At 36.1% G+C, this 19674-nt stretch overlaps 1 long non-coding RNA gene across 3 annotated transcripts in view; it reads left to right on the top strand.

Annotated features, from left to right (window-relative positions):
• LOC127502914 (uncharacterized) overlaps positions 1-19674 on the top strand; it is a 59634-nt gene that overhangs the window by 16493 nt on the left and 23467 nt on the right. For all 3 annotated transcript variants that reach the window (XR_007926956.1, XR_007926955.1, XR_007926957.1), the window contains 2 exons: positions 15518-15572; positions 18300-18428. This is a non-coding gene — a long non-coding RNA (uncharacterized LOC127502914). The remainder of the gene's footprint in view (positions 1-15517; positions 15573-18299; positions 18429-19674) is intronic.

Raw genomic sequence — 19674 nt, 5'->3', positions numbered from 1 at the left:
CTGCATAGCAACACCCTGGCAACCACATAGCGACATACAAAATAACAATCAGAACACCTTAGCAAATGCATAGCAACACCCTGGCAACCAATCAGAACACCATGACAAGAACATAGAAATACAGTACAACAATCAGAACACCTTATCTACTGCATAGCAACACCCTGGCAAGTCGCAATCAATCAGAACACAATGGCAAGCACATAGAAATACAATATAACACTCAGAACACCTAAGCTACTGCATAGCAACACCCTGGCAACCAATCAGAACACTATGGTAAGCACACAGAAATACAACACTCAGAACACCTTAGCTACTGCATAGCAACACCCTGACAACCACTCAGAACACCATTGTAAGCACACAGAAATACAATAAAACGCCTCAGAACACCTTAGCTACTGGATAGCAACACCCTAGCAACCAATCAGAACACCTTTGCAACCATATAGCACCATACTGTATAACACTGAAAACACATTAGCAACTGCATAACAACACCCTGGCAAGCACATAGAAATACAATATAACCCTCAGAACACCTTAACTACTGCATAGCAACACCCTGGCAACCCATCAGAACACCTCTGCAACCATACAGCTACATAAAACTGAAAACACATTAGCAACTGCATAGCAACACCCTGGCAACGATATAGCGACATACAAATTAACCCTTAGAACACCTTAGCTACTGCATAGCAACACCCTTGTAACCACTCAGGATACCATGGTAAGCACATAGAAATACAATATAACCCTCAGAAAACCTTAGCTACTGCATAGCAACACCCCAGCAACCCATCAGAACACCTTTGCAACCATATAGCACCATACTATATAACACTGAAAATGCATTTGCAACTGTATAGCAGCACCCTGGCAACCACTCAGAACATCATGGCAAGCACATAGAAATACATAACCCTCAGAACACCTTAGAAGCTGCATAGTAACACCCTGGCAACCAATCAGAACACCATAGTAAGCACACAGAGATACAATATAACCCTCAGAACACCTTAGCTACTGCATAGCAACACCCTGGCAACCCATCAGAACACCTTTGCAACTGCATAGCAACATAACATTCAGAACACCTTGGGAACCACATAGCAACACTTTAGCATCATGGAATCGAGTTTTGTACAAGTGAAATACAATGTAACCTACTAGTTTTTGCATTGCTTAACCAACCTGATCCAAAATTCAGTGTCTCCATGGTTATATGATCTCTGTGGATACAGTGGCAGGTGTTCTCATGGTCTCCATGGTTATCACTGAGTGGTCTTCATAAATAAAGAGAAAGAGAAAGCTGGAGGAAAGAGCGAATTAGGTAAAGAAGAAGAGAGCGAGGCAGAGGTTGCATGTAGTGCCTGAAACTCGTCCCTGAGCCGGGTTCGAGGCGGCGTGTAAAACCCCTGTCACAGCATCACTGGGAAATACACGGCAAACACACGCACACGCACAATCCGCTGATCAGAGCCCACAGACATGGCCAATTTGCACTTCTAAGCATCTGCCTTAAACCACTGCGTGTGTGCATTTTAAAACACTGTTTCATGAAGCAGAAAATGTACCTGTTAACCTGTTTGACACATCAAAGTGCTTCACTAATAGCTAAACATTTACCTTCTGAAATTAGAGTGAACAGCTATCGTAGGGTCTGGATTCAGATATCAGCTGCTGGCCGTTCAGACAAACACACGTATTACACGACTGCTTAAAACATGAGGCCCTTCGTGGCTGTTTAATGCTAAATTAAAGCAATAGTTCACCACAAAATGAACATTTAGTCACTATTTACTTGCTCTCATGTCGTTCTAAATTATTTGACTTTCTTTCTTCTGTAAAACACCAAAGAAGAACATATAAAGGCTATTTTACATGCTTTTTTCCATGCACTTACACTGAATGGGAATTGGAGCTTTCAAACATCAAAAAAGATGCAAAAGAACCATAAAAGAATCTCAAAAGTGGTCTAAATGACTCATGCAATAGTTGCAATGTTTTTGCCACACAAAGTCTTCTCATAATATTTAAGTTGTATGGACTAGTTTTATGACACATGTATAGTGCTTGTGTACTTTTTGAAGCATGAAAGCTTCTGTTCCTATTCATTTTAATTGCATGGGAAACTCATCAAATTGTTGTGTTCAGCCCGAGAAAGATATGTGTTTGGAACGAAGGGTGAATAAATGATGACAATTTTAATTTTGGGTCTCTTTAAGAAACCAAGATTTACTATCTTCAAAAGAAATTTTGTGCATAACTACACTCTAAAAAATGCTGGGTTAAAAACAACCCAAGTTGGGTTAAATATGGACAAACCCAGCGATTGGGTTGTTTTGACCCTGCGATTGGGTTAAATGTTTTTATTTAACTCAACTATTGTTTAAAAATTACTATATTGCTCACTTAAAATAAACTCAAAATAGGCTGGAAATTAACATTTATTAATCTGTTTAATAAATAATAATTTAATTATAAACATTTATTAAATCGCTTATTATTAAATGTTCGCCTTTTGATTATTACTGTTGCCTCTAGTGATTATGTGTCTGATTTTTAATTTCCAATCTATTTTGGGTTCATTTTAAGCCAGCCATATAGTTATTTTTAAGCAATAGTTAAGTTAAATAAAACTACCCAGCAGGTTGGGAAAACATTTAACCCAACTGCTGGGTAAAAACAACCCAACTGCTGGGTTTGTCTGTATTTAACCCAACTTGGGTTGTTTTTAACCCAACATATTTTGGAGTGTATCTTTTTTTGTGATGTATAAACTATCCTGCATTTCTCCCCCTATTTTATACAGGTGTTTTAGAGGAAGATTAAAAAGCTTTTTATTTTTATCTATGTGCATTTATGTATGTTGAAGTATAAGTTTGTAAGTGAAGTAGTTATTCTACCTTTGGGGTCAGTGAGTTTTTGTTTTTTAAAGAAATTAATACTTTTATTTGGTAAGGATGCAGTAAATTGATTAAAAGTGACAGTAAAGACATTTATAATGTTACAAAACATTTATTTCCAACATTGATAATATAAGAAATGTTTCTTGAGCAGCAAATCGTCATATTAGAATGATTTCTGAAGGATCATGTGACACTGAAGACTGGAGTAATGATGCTAAAAAAATGTAGCTTTGATCACAGGAATAAATTACATATGTTGTAATGGGTAATTGATTCATGAATCAAAGCCCTTGTTTCTGAATTTGTTCACAATATACTGTTTCACTTCATAAAGAACTAGAGAATAGAATAAGACTGGCTGAGTCTAACCAAAACCTGAACACATCTAGTCATCCAAATGTCTATGATCAGCCACGGCGCTGTGGCGAGCCGACACATGTGCATATTCTTTTTGTTCTTCGCGGTTCTCTCTCAAACCACCCAAAGCGAGCCGGACAGATTGAGTCCAAACGCTGCACTGAGGTGTTTAAACGGTTACCTGTGCTTAACACAAAGGCACCGGACTAATTGACACAGACAGCAAGAAAATAGGATCTGTCTTAGAACATCTCTCTTCTACCGGCTCTCTCTCTTTCTCTCCCTCTTTTCTTCGGACGGATGAAAGGCCATCATTCCATCATGTGTGGTTAGCGTTTTCTTCGTAGCCTGAAGTGAAACAGGAAGTTCTTAACTGTTCAGTGGCTTTTGCTTGAGGCAAGGTTCTACCCTGCTCTCTCTTTCACTGTCTCTCGCTTTCTTCCCCCACCCTCTAACACACACACACACACACACACTTCTGTTCATAGGGCATCTGCCTTCATAACCATCTATGCTTAATACAGCACATGGTAGAGGAACGTCTCAGTTGGAGCTGCTTCACTCGCTGTTGTTAAACTTCAGAGCTTTTCATGCTCATGCCAAAATGTAGATGTTTTTAGGTAAAAACACAGCTGTGATTTTATAGAAAAAAATTGTGTATATCATTGCATTAGATAACAAAATATCAAAGCAAGTGTCATCAGTGCTCAAACGCTGCAGGAGCTTTTCTCAGAACTAATTTCACTTTTCTGAGCCGTTTTTCCAACTCATCTCGAGATCATTTTTAGTGCGTGTATGAAGTCAGTTTCCCTCAAATTTCCCATTGATTGTGATTTTCTGATTTCATAGTAAGATGTTGTTCCTATTTTTATTAGTCCTGGACCATTATTTCCTCTTAACCAATCAGATATTCCTATTAACCAGTCATTTTCTTTTGATTTTAGTAGTAGTGTATACAGTAGTTGGTCCTCCTTGGCAAAACCTCAGGCACCATTTGGCAACCAGAAACCTTTTGTGTTTTAATAGTGTTTGTGTTTTAATTGTTTATCATTTAAAACCTATATTTTGTGAAATATTTTGCTTGAAAACTGTGCTATAGTGCTTTTTTTATTTATATTAAGGGATACTATATTATGCATATAATATTTTAAGGATAGATATTATGTATCAAATGCAGTGACTTTTAGACATTTTAAGTGTGACTTGCAGTGTTAGTATAATTTATATACTATTATAGTATTTTGAATTAGCTACATTAGAAATTAATTAAAATAATATTTTAATAAATTAATAACAATAATTTATTATTCATTTGTTTAATAATATTTTTTAATAAACTTAATATTTTAATTTTTATACATTTTACTTTTAGTAATCTTGTGTGCTTTTATTATTTTTTATATTTTTATTTTTTAGCTTTTTGAGGTGTCTTCTGGGCCCTGGAGATGTTGTGACATGCCCTGACTAACCCTAAGGCTCAAAATAATTAATTGGTTAGAGCAGGACAAACTTAAATTAGACAAATTAGTTCAGTCAAATTTACTTTTACGAGTATTTAGCACTTTCTTTTTCTTTCAAGTTCACAGAACTTATATATTTTAAGTAAACTGAACTGTTTCATTGTTCTGAGTTTTAAGAACTTATTTCTTTTAATTTAGACGAAATTAAGTTTAACTGAAACTGGCCTGAGATCTCTATTTCCCAGCATGCTTTGCCCATGGCACTCGAAAGGGAGAGTAAATGCTAAAATTAAGTGTTATATAATGTTTTTTTTTGTGCAAGATTAATGTTAAGTGGGAGATTTAGTAGTCATTATTGTTTTGATATGCTAATTTAGAAGAGTTAATGTGGGTTTTTGGAGAGTTACCATCATGGTGAAAAGTGGTGCATGCGGCTTGGTTTGAGAACAAGTATATTAAATGCTTTATACTGTTGCACTCATTCAGCAAGTGCTATACCATGCTATTGTTAACATGTTAGTAAATTAGCAAGTTCTGAATTAGCTTGTTATAGCTAGCTAATTTTACAATAATAACATTTTTTACATTGGGGTTACATGATAATTTTAAGTTAAATGTATGAGCGTACTCAAAACATTTCAAGTTAAGAACAATTAAAATGTTTGAGTACAAAATAAAAATCTGCCAGTTCTGCTTACTTAAACTTGAAAATTTTGAGGCAACTGATTGAACTTATTCGGGTTTACAACGTAACATTTTTATGGCTTAAGTCTGATTACACTGTATTTAGCACAAACTCACAATAATATGTGAGAAGCATTTATGTAAATGTATGTATATTTGAGAAAATTACATTTATGCGTGGTTAGCGGAAAATCCAGTCCTCCGCTCACACCAGTCCTCCCAGTATGCCGAGCGCAGTGACACGGGTTTGCTATTCCGCACGTTGCCGTGACCCGCCGCAGACGCTTCTTGGCTTTTTCTTGGTTTTCCCCGCGGCACTTTTCTGGGGGGCGGTAGAACGGGGCAAAGAGCGTGAACCGGCGTGTGTTTGTGTCTGTGGGGAAAGCGGGTGACATTTAGAAGCTGCTTGGGGTTTCGTCCCGTTAATATCCAAACTAATTAGCCTCAAAACGCAGCGGAGTGGAATCTCTACCCAGCCTAGCGGCTAAAGCACTCCCATACAGACCAGCACACCACCACAAGCTCCCCAAGAACCACAGTCCACACGATCTGTGTGTGTGTGTGTGTGTGTGCGCGCCTAGATTACAAATGTCAGATAGAGATCGTAATTATAACTTCTCAGCTGGTATATCAGTCAAAACGCTGACACCCTCTCCCTGTCTCTCTCTCTCTCTCTGGCCTGTCTGCTGTGCGGTGAGGGACGATTGTCATGATGTTTTGACAGGCTGGTCAGAGCTGCAGTCCCTGTGGTTTCACAATTATGCAGCAGATCTCAGCTCACACCCCACTGCCAACAGATACAGGCCAAGAATCTCAATGCAGCTCCACACACACACTTGTTCTCTCTCCTCCTGCTTTTCTCCACCCCGTGGCCTCCGCTCCCTTTATCAGCTTTACAATTCTCTTATTGTACAAGTCTCTTATTGTTTCTTTCACATTATTGTTTCACACAATCACTTTCATATTTGTCACACTCTGTCTTTTTCATAATTGTGTCTGAGACTGGAGGATGTGCATTTTCAACATTTAAGGTAAAACAGGTTTGTCTGCCTGTCTAACAATCAACTATCCCTCCATCCTATCTATCTATCTATCTATCTATCTATCTATCTATCTATCGTTCTATCGTTCTATCGTTCTATCTATCGTTCTATCTATCGTTCTATTGTTCTATAATTCTATCATTCTATCATTCTATCTATCGTTCTATCATTCTTTGTATCTATCTATCTATCTATCTATCTATCTATCTATCTATCTATTTATCTGTTTATCTGTCATTCTGTCACTCTCTATCTGTCGTTCTATTGCTCTATCGTTCTTTCTATCTATCTATCTGTCTGTCTATCATTCTATCTAACTATCTATCGTTCTATCTGTCTATCGTTTTATTGCTCTATCTATCATTCTGTCATTCTATCTGTCTGTGTGTCTATCTATCTATCTATCTATCTATCTATCTATCTATCTATCTATCTATCTCTATCTGTTGTTCTATTGCTCTATCGTTCTATCTGTCTGTGTATCTATCTGTCTATCTATCTATATCTGTCGTTCTATCACTATTTGTCGTTTTATTGCTCTATCGTTCTATAGTTCTGTCTGTGTATCTATCATTCTATCTATCATTCTATTATTCTATCTATCGTTCTGTCTATCTATCTATCTATCTATCTATCTATCTATCTATCTATCTGTTTATCTGTCATTCTGTCACTCTCTATCTGTCGTTCTATTGCTCTATCGTTCTTTCTATCTATCTATCTGTCTGTCTATCATTCTATCTAACTATATCTATCGTTCTATCTGTCTATCGTTTTATTGCTCTATCTATCATTCTGTCATTCTATCTGTCTGTGTATCTATCTATCTATCTATCTATCTATCTATCTATCTATCTATCTATCTCTATCTGTTGTTCTATTGCTCTATCGTTCTATCTGTCTGTGTATCTATCTATCTATCTATCTATCTATCTATCTATCTATCTATCTATATCTGTCGTTCTATCACTATTTGTCGTTTTATTGCTCTATCGTTCTATAGTTCTGTCTGTGTATCTATCATTCTATCTATCATTCTATTATTCTATCTATCGTTCTATCTATCTATCTATCTATCTATCTATCTATCTATCTATCTATCATTCTATCTATCGTTCTATTGTTCTATCTGTCTATTGTTTTATTGCTCTATCATTCTATCGTTCTTTGTTCAATCTATCTATCTATATCTATTTATTGTTCTATAATTCTGTCTGTCTGTCGTGCTATCTATCTATCTATCTATCTGTCTATCTATCTATCTATCTATCTATCTATGTATCTGTTGTTCTATCATTCTCTGTCTGTCGTTCTATCCATCCATCCATCCATCCATCTTTCCATCATTCTGTTTGTCGTTCTTTCGCTATCTGCAATATAAGCCCTGTAAATCTTCAAACATTAAGGCTTTTAAACTAAGGCTTTGTCAAGTCACCATTTGAAGTTTATAACTTTTTTAGTTTTCTAATAAAAAAAAAACTTTTAAATGAATTTACAAACCCGATTCCAAAAAAGTTGGGACAACTGTACAAATTGTGAATAAAAAAGGAATGCAATGATGTGGAAGTTTCAAATTTCAATATTTTATTCAGAATACAACATAGATGACATATCAAATGTTTAAACTGAGAAAATGTATCATTTTAAGGGAAAAATAAGTTGATTTTAAATTTCATGGCATCAACACATCTCAAAAAAGTTGGGACAAGGCCATGTTTACCACTGTGTGGCATCCCCTCTTCTTTTTATAACAGTCTGCAAACGTCTGGGGACTGAGGAGACAAGTTGCTCAAGTTTAGGAATAGGAAAGTTGTCCCATTCTTGTCTCATACAGGCTTCTAGTTGCTCAACTGTCTTAGGTCTTCTTTGTCGCATCTTCCTCTTTATGATGCGCCAAATGTTTTCTATGGGTGAAAGATCTGGACTGCAGGCTGGCCATTTCAGTACCCGGATCCTTCTTCTACGCAGCCATGATGTTGTAATTGATGCAGTATGTGGTCTGGCATTGTCATGTTGGAAAATGCAAGGTCTTCCCTGAAAGAGACGATGTCTGGATGGGAGCATATGTTGTTCTAGAACTTGGATATACCTTTCAGCATTGATGGTGCCTTTCCAGATGTGTAAGTTGCCCATGCCACACGCACTCATGCAACCTCATACCATCAGAGATGCAGGCTTCTGAACTGAGCGCTGATAACAACTTGGGTTGTCCTTGTCCTCTTTAGTCCGGATGACGTGGCGTCCTAGTTTTCCAAAAAGAACTTCAAATTTTGATTCGTCTGACCACAGAACAGTTTTCCACTTTGCCACAGTCCATTTTAAATGAGCCTTGGCCCAGAGAAAACGCCTGCACTTCTGGATCATGTTTAGATATGGCTTCTTTTTTGACCTATAGAGTTTTAGCCGGCAACGGCGAATGGCACGGTGGATTGTGTTCACCGACAATGTTTTCTGGAAGTATTCCTGAGCCCATGTTGTGATTTCCATTACAGTAGCATTCCTGTATGTGATGCAGTGCCGTCTAAGGGCCCGAAGATCACGGGCATCCAGTATGGTTTTCCGGCCTTGACCCTTACGCACAGAGATTGTTCCAGATTCTCTGAATCTTTGGATGATATTATGCACTGTAGATGATGATAACTTCAAACTCTTTGCAATGTTTCTCTGAGAAACTAGTTTCTGATATTGCTCCACTATTTTTTGCCGCAGCATTGGGGGAATTGGTGATTCACTGCCAATCTTGACTTCTGAGAGACACTGCCACTCTGAGAGGCTCTTTTTACACCCAATCATGTTGCCAATTGACCTAATAAGTTGCAAATTGGTCCTCCAGCTGTTCCTTATATGTACATTTAACTTTTCTGGCCTCTTATTGCTACCTGTCCCAACTTTTTTGGAATATGTAGCTCTAATGAAATCCAAAATGAGCCAATATTTGGCATGACATTTGAAAATGTCTCACTTTCAACATTTGATGTGTTATCTATATTCTATTGTGAATAAAATATAAGTTTATGAGATTTGTAAATTATTGCATTCCTTTTTTATTCACAATTTGTACAGTGTCCCAACTTTTTTGGAATCGGGTTTGTAATTGAATTCATTAAATTTATTTTAATTATACTTCATTATATTTCATTTCAATTAGCAATTATGCATCCTGTTTGCGATACCTAATTGCTAATTCAGTTCAAATTCAGGAACTGAACTGTCATTTTTAAAGACATTCTCAATTCAATTCTGAATGGCGCACCCTGATTAATTCCACTCTCTTGATTTTCCTTGACTAAATAAAGAAAAATAATTTTATTTGCATGTGTGTGAATGGATTGCTTTGAATTATATTTTTTTTATATATTTGACGTCTGACTGAAAAGCAGCTCATTGTGGCATAAAGATGCTCTCAATATGAATAAGACTTTTAAACACAGATTTCAGCACGCCATGTTTGTTTATGGCAAGCTTACAGAGTAGCAGTCACTTACAGTATGTCATAGTTTGGCTGTGGAAAAGCGAAATGTGGCCACAGAGATGAAGGTAACGAGAGAGAGTGAATGCAGGAAACCACGAGACACTGTTAGCATGTGAATGCACTGCTGTAACAGACATAAAGAGACTGTGTCTGTGTGCATAAGATATTTTGATACATTGAGGTTGGAGATAGTGAGAGAGCGTTTGACACAGAGGTCACCTTCATCTCATCTGGGAAAATCGTCTTCACAGGGATCCTCTGCAGCAAGGGATTGTGGGTGTTTTGGCCATCCAGAATACTGAATGTAGCAGCACAAACCTTGAAACGCACCCAGAGGAAAGTGTTATTGCTCAGAGGTTGCTCTTTCATACCTCAGGAGACTTCAAGTTAAAGTTTCATTTTAAGGATCAACTTTAAGATGTTTCTCCTAGCAGACTCAAATTGTTGAAATACAGAAAGAGTACATATAAGCTATAAAAATTAAACTCGTTTTCTTTCAATTAGGACAGATTTTGTATTTATAAATTTTTTTAAACGGACTGATTGTAGGCCTCATTGATCTATGGAAGCTTGTTTCCGCCACGGAATAAAAAAAATTTAAAGATAATTGTGACTCAATTCTGACTTCTTTTCTCAGAATTGTGAGATATAAACTTGCAATTGCGAGTTATGAAGTCCAGTTCTGAGGAAAAAAAGATATAGTTTATATCTTGCAATTCTGACTTTATAACTCGCAATTGTGATTTTATTTAGTTATTTATAATAAGTGAAGTTTACTGTTCAGTGCACTGATGCCAGGCTTATTTTGGATAATAAAGTTTATTGTTAAATTGTTAAATACCCTGCCTTCATTACATATCTTTATCGTGTCAGTATAAGTGTTTGATCACCACATTTGAGTGATCATTACAAAAAAACAGTCAAAAGTTTGGACACACAAATGGGAAGTGTGTCCAAACTTTTGACTGGTACTGAACTATAATATACACAAAGAATATCGGCAGATATATCGATATTGTACTTTTTTTTGCTTCCTAATATCGGTATCGGCATCGGACCCCAAAAAACCCATATCGGTCGGGCTCTACTTTATAACACAATTGCGACTTTATATCACAAAATTCTGACTTTATAACACACAATTGCGACTTTATATCACAAAATTCTGACTTTATAACACGCAATTGCGACTTTATATCAAAATTCTGACTATAACACGCAATTGCGACTTTATATCAAAATTCTGACTATAACACGCAATTGCGACTTTATATCAAAATTCTGACTATAACACGCAATTGCGACTTTATATCAAAATTCTGACTTTATAACACGCGATTGTGACTATATCAAAATTCTGACTTTATAACTCGCAATTGCGACTTTATATCAAAATTCTGACTTTATAATACAATTGCGACTTTATATCACAAAATTCTGACAACAACTTGCAATTGCGACTTTATTTCACGAAATTCTGACTTTATAACATGAAATTGCGACTTTATATCATGTAATTCTTACTTTACAATTTGCAATTGCGACTTGATATCATGATAAATGGATAAATATTAAGTCTGAGTCTGCTTTTTAAACAAAGTAAAGAAGCAATGGTAGGAGGATGGTTAGTATGCGCCAACATCGGGAAACCGTATATTCATGCAGTGAGCGCATGTCAAAAGATCAAATCCGATATGAAGCTTGTGACATATAAACACGCACATCAACTTTATTATTATTATTTTATCAACACTTTATTTAGCGTTCATGTAAACACTATGATCGGATTCATCAATCTGAATGATTTAATTCCGATTGAAACTAAATTTGTCCATGTAAATGTAGCTAATGTCTCAGACTTGCTCTAAACCCTAAAATCAAAGCTCGATTTGAACTCAAACATTTCTCATCAAGTTAAATAACACAAGATTTTCCATTTTATTTTTTATAGCTGTATACCTTACTGTATTTCAACAATTTCAGTCTGTTAGGAGAAACATCTGAGAAGAATTTCAAGTCTTAATTTGCTCTCCATAAAATCTCACTCCTGTCGATGAGTAACAAGTGAGACATTAAAGAGATCTCACTTGTGGTTTGTCTTTCCTGTGGACACACACACACACACACACGTTCTGTCTTGAGGTGTGTGTGTTCGCGCTGTGTGCTGTTTTGTTTATATCGGTGTGCTTTATAAGCTCGGAATATAAACACAGATCTTGTGGTTTGTTTTTATTTGCGAGAACGACAGGGATGATGAAATGATATCATAAAAGTGTCGGCGTGTGTGTGAGAGTGTGTGAGGCAACGATCAGAGCCGGAATGGCTGTTTGTATTAATATTCCCTCAGGTGTGAAAGAGAAGAGATAAAATCAGATGTGGCTCTGATGTTACGCCTCCTGATAAACTGATATAATTAAAAATAAATATAAACCTTCTATTTCCCTCCGTGCCGCAGGCCATGGAAGTGTGAGGTAGATTTCCTTTGAATGCAGGGATGGTAATTTCTCTAAAATCATCAAATCTGACAACAAAGAAATGAAGATCTCCAGCGCTGCGCACACGGGTTTCTCTCTCTCTTTCACAGTTACACTTTTCTCTCTCACAAATGCACTCAGACATTCACAGAGGCGTTGAAATGCTTCCAAATTAGGCAATAAAATCACAGCTTTTAAAATTAGGGTCAGAAATTTGAAATTGGAGAGAAACTTTCCCCAACCTGTTTGACTTTCTTTCTTCTGCATCACACAAAACAAGACATTTTAAAGAATGGAACCAAACAACATTGGCTTTCATTGTATGGACAAAAAACATAAAGTCATAAAATTTTGGAATGACATGAATGGTGAGTAAATAAAAAATAATAATTTTTGGGTGGACTAATCGTTTAGCCTGGGCCTGGGGCAAGAATACCTGTGAAAGTGACAAAAAATGTGTCATATAACCACACCACCATTCAAAAGTTTTGAGTCGGTAAGATTTTTGAAGGTTTTTGAAAGAAGTCTCTTCTGCTCACCAAGGCTGCATTTATTTGATCAAAATACTGTAACGACAGTAATATTGTGAAATATTATTATAATTTAAAATGACTGTTATCTTTTTGGATATATTTTAAATGTAATTTATTCCTGTGATCAAAGCTGAATTTTCAGCATCATTACTCCAGTCTTCAGTGTCACATGATCCTTCAGAAATCATTCTAATATGCTGATTTGCTGCTCAAGAAACATTTCTGATTATTATCAATGTTGAAAACAGTTTGCTTCATATTTTTGTGGAAACTGTGATGCATTTTTTCAGGATTCTTTGATTTAATAAAAAATTTTTTATTTGAAACAGAAATCTTTTGTACCATTATAAATGTCTTTACTGTCACTTTTGATCAATTAAATGCATCCTCGCTGAATAATAGCATTCAAAAAACAAACACTGAACTGACACAAAACATTTGAATGGTAATGTAACATTTACATATTACATAAACATTTAGTCTATTTCACAATATTCTAAGTTTCTATATTATTATATTAAATAGCACTATTCAGATTGTGCTTGTTTGTTAGGGTGATGTCTGTAAAATCTGCATGCCATCCATGTTTCTTGGTTATCATGGTCAACCAATGGTTTCAAGAGCGACTCCATACAGGAATGATAATTTAGAGACTTAGGCCTATTTAAATTCCCAAATGCTCATTACCTGCAAAAATGTCAGATAGCAGCCCTATGGCGTTTAGTAGTGGTCAAAAAAGTCATTTAAAATGACTTTTGGGCCAATTCCTCCATGTTAACATGGAGATTGCGATTCGGGCAGAAATTCAATTACTGTTCCATGGTGAATTACCAACCAAACAGTAGATAATTCAGCTGGGAATTTGATCCCGGCTGGTGGAAAAAAACATAGATGGATTCCCATTAGAATGGCAAAAACTCAGATTATCATCTATAAATGCTAAAATTACATCATGTGCCTGTGTAAAACAGTTACTGTCTGTGTTAACATGCAGGAATTGGCCTATTTAAAATAAAAAAAAATTCTAAATTTGCCATCCCAATATAAAAGTAAAAATGACCCTGGAAATCATAATGGTTCCAAAATGGAGTTTTCACAGCGATGCCGTATAAGAACCATTTTGGTTCCCCAAAGAACATTTCAATGAACAGTTCTTAAAAGAACAATTTTTTCTTAGTGTGAAGAACATTTGAATAATCTAAAGAACCTTTTTCCACTATAAAGAATCTTTTGTGTAATGGAGCGATTCTTCATGGAATCATCAATGCCAATAAAGAACCCTTATTTTTAAGAGTGCATGATGCAAATAATGTCCCTAAGAATTAAATATAATCTAAGGTAATGTAATTAATTTTTGACACTGCAGGCTTCATCCCAGATCACATTTTCTGATCCAAATTTCCAACCCAAATTGGTTCCGGTCCAAACGCATTCCAGCTCCTCATTTACATGCGCGCTCATTTAATTCACTCATTCTCGTTAAGGTCTTCACGGGGCGGCAGCAGACCGATCATGTGAGCTCGCTGTCCGTCAAAGGCGTCTCTGAGTTAATCACCCTCTCCATGCTGGTTTCTTCTTTTTTCTCTCTCTCTCTTCTCTCGCTTTCTCTTCCTTCTCTGTTTTTTTCCCAGCTTCCCTTTAGAGAAAGTTTCAAGAAGTTTCTATAAATTAATAAAGATCTGGTGCTGTATGAAGCCGATCTGGCTTTGAACGGGAGCGTATTGATCTCACAGGTGAAGCAGGGATCAGCACTTCAAACGGAATGCGTTGTTCCAGAGGAGAGTTTGGAATGGCAGGCGCACTCCCGTCTGAAAGCCACAGGAACCGACCAAACCCACACAACGGGTCATACGGCAGAGACAATGGCCACATGTTGTATTTCACCTGTTATGGCAAAAAACTCTGTTAGGGAAGAGTTGATAGGCTCGAGTGGCATAAATGAGCAAGATTTTGTTGCCGATATTTAGTTCTGCTCCATTCATTTGGTTGGAAAAAACGGCTTTCAGAGAGTGCAGATATTAACTTTTGATCACTCCACTTCTTCTTTTGGGATCATTTTCTTTGGCGAAACAAATATAAACTACATTTCTAGCTCTACACTCTTACAAATAAAGGTTCTTTATGAGCATCAATGGTTCCAGAAAGAACCTTTAAGTTCCATGGAACCTTTGCATTCCACAAAAGGTTCTTTATAGTGGAAAAACGTTCTTTAGATTATTAAAAAATGGTTCTTTTAAGAAATGATCACTGAAAGGTTCTTTTAAGGCATCACTCTGAAAACCAACCCCCTTTTGTAACCTCTATTTTTTTAAAGAGTGTATTATGTCTAAAATGTCAATATTAACGTTTTTGGTGTGATATTACTTAATGCTCTTTGTCTGTGTGTGGGTTATTAGTGTATAAGCCGATTTGTCTCTGAGCCGTGTAAGAAGATGATTCTAATTAAAAGCGTATGTAGGAGAGTTTCCTCTATTTGACTTTAGCTACAGGGAACAAATCCTGCGGTTAATCCAACCCGAGCGCACTGCCAGCGGCCTCACAGGGGTGTGTGTTTCTGTGTGTGTGTGTCTCTACAGAACTGAAAGAGAGGACAGTGACAGCATACACCTGATTCACCTGCTCTGTCACATGGTAAGGAGTTGCCTACAGTATGTACCGTCAGATCTATATTGCATGCAAAAATGGCAAGCGCTTCCACAATCACAAGCTTTAATCTGATTGGCTGATTTGCACAAGTCAGGGTGTGCATGTTTATATCAGTCCGTCTGGAAAAGTCTTTGCGAGTTCCCTGGTTGCTAAAATGAGCCTTCTGAGGAAGACCTACTTGCTGGATTTGGCAAAGTTTGCGAGGTTCATGAAATCAAATCTTTGAAAGTTTCATTGGAGGCCCTTGTACAGGCAGGCAGCAAAAAATCGGATTCTTTTTTTCTGGCGTATCTGTTTAGTTGGTTTTAGCTTGAACAGCGATACACCACATGAAATCCGACCAGATCCGAACCACAACCACATTTGGGATGTGTAACATCCAAGTGCGCAATATTCTCTTGATTTTGAGCAAGTGATCATACGAGATCTGAACCCATTGCACAAAATGATTCTTTTTTTAAATAACACACCAAATAATATTGTTGATAACTCTTTACAATAAGGTTAATTAGTTAACATTAGTTAACATGAACTAATAATGAACTGCACTTCGACAGCATTTATAAATCTTTGTTGATGTTAATTTCAACATTTACTAATACATTATTAAAATCAATAGTTGTATTTGGTAACATTAGTTCATGAACTGTGAACTAACATGAACAAACTGTGAACTGCTGTATTTTTAACTAACGTTAACAAAGATTAACAAGTACAGTAACAAATGTATTGTTCATTGTTAGTTATATATCAACTAATGTTAACAAATAAACCTTATTGCAAAGTGTTATTGTTTTGTTTAGATATTTTACAGACAAAAAATACTAAACAAAAAAATGCTCATTTGTAACATTTTAAGTACTTTTTACTTTAAGTATATCTTTATATAGTAAAATACATATGCACACACATGCATACATATATATTCATAAATGGGTCATTGACAGATAAGATTTTTAAGTGTAAAAAAACATAATGGAGATATAATTAATTTTGAAGTTTTATTAAGTGTTAACAATGAGATTATGTGGTTTTTATAATCCATTAACACTGCTTTTGTCATTTTTTACAAGATTGACAAAATCTGTCACCAAAAAAGTCATTCGGTTTAACCAAAATTTGTTTTTACTGAATGACACTTTTGGTTATACCGAATGATATTTTCAAACAATGCTAACAGGCTGATATCTAGCTAGCTAGCAAAAGGACAATCAAACATTTTATATTTAGTACAAGTTTTAAAAATATTACAACATTCTCCATGTTTTATAGCGGTTGTACCGAATGACTTGATGTTTCGGGACATGCGTATGAGCAAGTGAAAACATGAATTTTTCAAATAGTTAAAAGAGAGTTAGTTCCTTTGCTTCATGACCATGTGGTCCTTTGCAGGTGTCTGAATGATGTCACATCCTGTCACATGATATTGACCACATGACTTGATCCAAAATGGTCCCTTTATATTGGTTACTCCAAATGACATCAATGAAATTAATTTTTCTGGACATTATTTCTCATAACAAAGCAACGACTTCTACACATAATTTTAATAAAATTTTGCACTATGCTGATATATGATGTTATAAAATCATTCCAGAATAAAAAAATTTCATTTTAAGATATTTTAATAATGAATGAAATGGCTGTATTGGCCTTTGAACGGTTAAACCGAATGACCTTTTGACACTTCAAAATCTTTAAAATACCTTTATATGTAGCAAAATATAATTAAAATCTTTTGATTTCAATAAAAGAGATCTAGTTGTACTACCTTACATACTTTGGATGTCATATCTTTGTTTTTTATTATTATTATTAAGGCCTTTGGACAAAAAAATGACTCGTCATGTCATTGACCCAAATATAAATATAAACAAATATATTCATGTATATGTGATACGCTGATTTAAGTCTTGCAAACCTTTGACTGATTCACTGAGTACATGTTTTAGACTGATGAAACGTCAATTATGAATCATTTTGAGTCATAATCATTTTCAAAATAAATATTTCACATAAATCAAATCAATCAGTTCCGCTATTTTATTTAATGATCACTTTATAAATGTCTTTACTGTCTTTTTTTAATTAATTTAACACATCCTTGCTGAATAAAAGTAATTTCTTTAAAAAAAAAAAAAAACTTACTGACCCCAAACTTTTGTAAAATATATGAGCAAAAACATCATCTAACATTTGGCATATTTGATTGTATAGTGATTGTATATTAATCGCCTAAATTATTACATTATTAGCTAACTGCATTCTCCAAATTGTGATGTTGACATGCATTCTCTGTAAAGCTGCTTTGAAACGATATGTATCGTGAAAAGCGCTATACAAATAAATGTGAATTGAATTGAATTGAATATTTGTTTCTATATGATTATATTAAAATATGATCTTATTTACTGCATGTATGATCTTTGATGTGGCCTGATCAAATGATGCTGTTTCTATGTGTGATTAGTCATTAAAAAATGCAGATAAAACACAAACACACACAGGAACAGAAATACTCTAAATGTTTGTGTTTTAAAACCGCCACCAAACAACTCGCGCACACACACACACACCTGGCAGTAAGCAACATGTTCCTCTGCCGCTCTAGTGTGTGTGTGTGTGCGCTCGCTCAGATCTAGCTGTTCAGGTAACTGTTGTTTTGCTGCATACGCATGTTTACTCGTTTTTCTCTCCCTCCTCCTGTGGCAGGCCTGTCATCCCTCGCTCCGTGTTAAAAGCGCTCTGAGAGGCAGCTAATGCTGCTCAACAACACGCCTGAGCTTTGAAGAGCTGCGCCAGAGACACACTCGCGGTCCGGGTTACATCCTCGCTGCCACGGTTAGTCTCGCACACACACAGCGCTGGTCTCCAATTACTGCTTCCTCCATTGTTTCTTGTTGATCGGACAGGCCTTGATGGTGTGTCATGGAGAGATTTGTGTGTGTGTGTGTGTGTGTGTGTGTGTGTGTGTGTGCACATTTCTCCTGAGTTTGTGCTGACAGACAGTCAATTTATGCTGTAGTTACCCAGCATGCATAGGTGGATTAATCAGTATTCTCATTTGCATAAATCAGCGGTGGAGGCGGGACTTTGCGTGGCATCGTGTTTGTGGGTTGGCTGAGTGGATCTGGGGGGGTCTGATTTGATTGGTTGATCTCGCTGTCAGCATTTGTGTTGCCCTGCAGGTCCCCCCTCCTTCACAGTAGAGTGCAAACCGCACACACACACACACACACACGCACACACACGCTCGCAGACGGAATAGGCCTCCTGTCAGAGGCTCGTTTGGAATTCCCTTTAAAGCCGGACGGAGCGTCTGTACCTGTCAGAATGCCTGAGAAGAGATCTCTGTGACTGACTCTTACACACACGCGCAGGGCTGTACCTCACCCACCCTCCAGACAAATGCCTTCATCTAACACTTCAGAGAGAACCGGCCAGCCAGAGGAGAGCAGTGGAGAGGAGGAAGCAGAAATATTTAAGTCTATAACAAGTCCAACATTATTGACCCTTTAAATGAGTGTGTGAATCAGTGATTTGTTCTGGAATAAGAGTGATGTGGAATGTTCTTAGTTGTGTTTTGCTTAAGTATTAATTTTCTTACAAATAAAAATGAGTCAAATATTGATACTGTTAAAAAATGTGGGGTCAGTAAGATAATACTTTTAGTTTTTAAGTTTTTAATCACATTAAATTGATCAAACAGTAAAGACATTTACAGTGTAACAAAAGATTTCAAATTCAAATAAATGCTGTTCTATTCATCAAATCTCAGTTTCCACAAAAATATTAAGCATCACAACTGTATTCAACATTGATAATAATCAGAAATGTTTCTTGAGCAGAAAATCAGCATATTAGAATGATTTCTGAAGGATCATGTGACACTGAAGACTGGAGTAATGATGCTGAAAATTCAGCTTTGAATCACAGGAATAAATTGAATTATGAAATATATTAAAATAGAAAACAGTTATTTAAAATCTTAATAAATTTTCACAACATTACTGTTTTTACTGTATTTTTGATCTAATAAATGCAGCCTTGGTGAGCAGAAGAGACTTCTTTCAAAAAAATTTAAGCA

Source organism: Ctenopharyngodon idella, chromosome 20 (assembly GCF_019924925.1).
Source record: "Ctenopharyngodon idella isolate HZGC_01 chromosome 20, HZGC01, whole genome shotgun sequence".
Lineage (NCBI taxonomy): Eukaryota > Metazoa > Chordata > Actinopteri > Cypriniformes > Xenocyprididae > Ctenopharyngodon > Ctenopharyngodon idella.
Note: the sequence above shows the minus strand (reverse complement) of the source record. Positions and strands in the feature narration are given on the sequence as shown.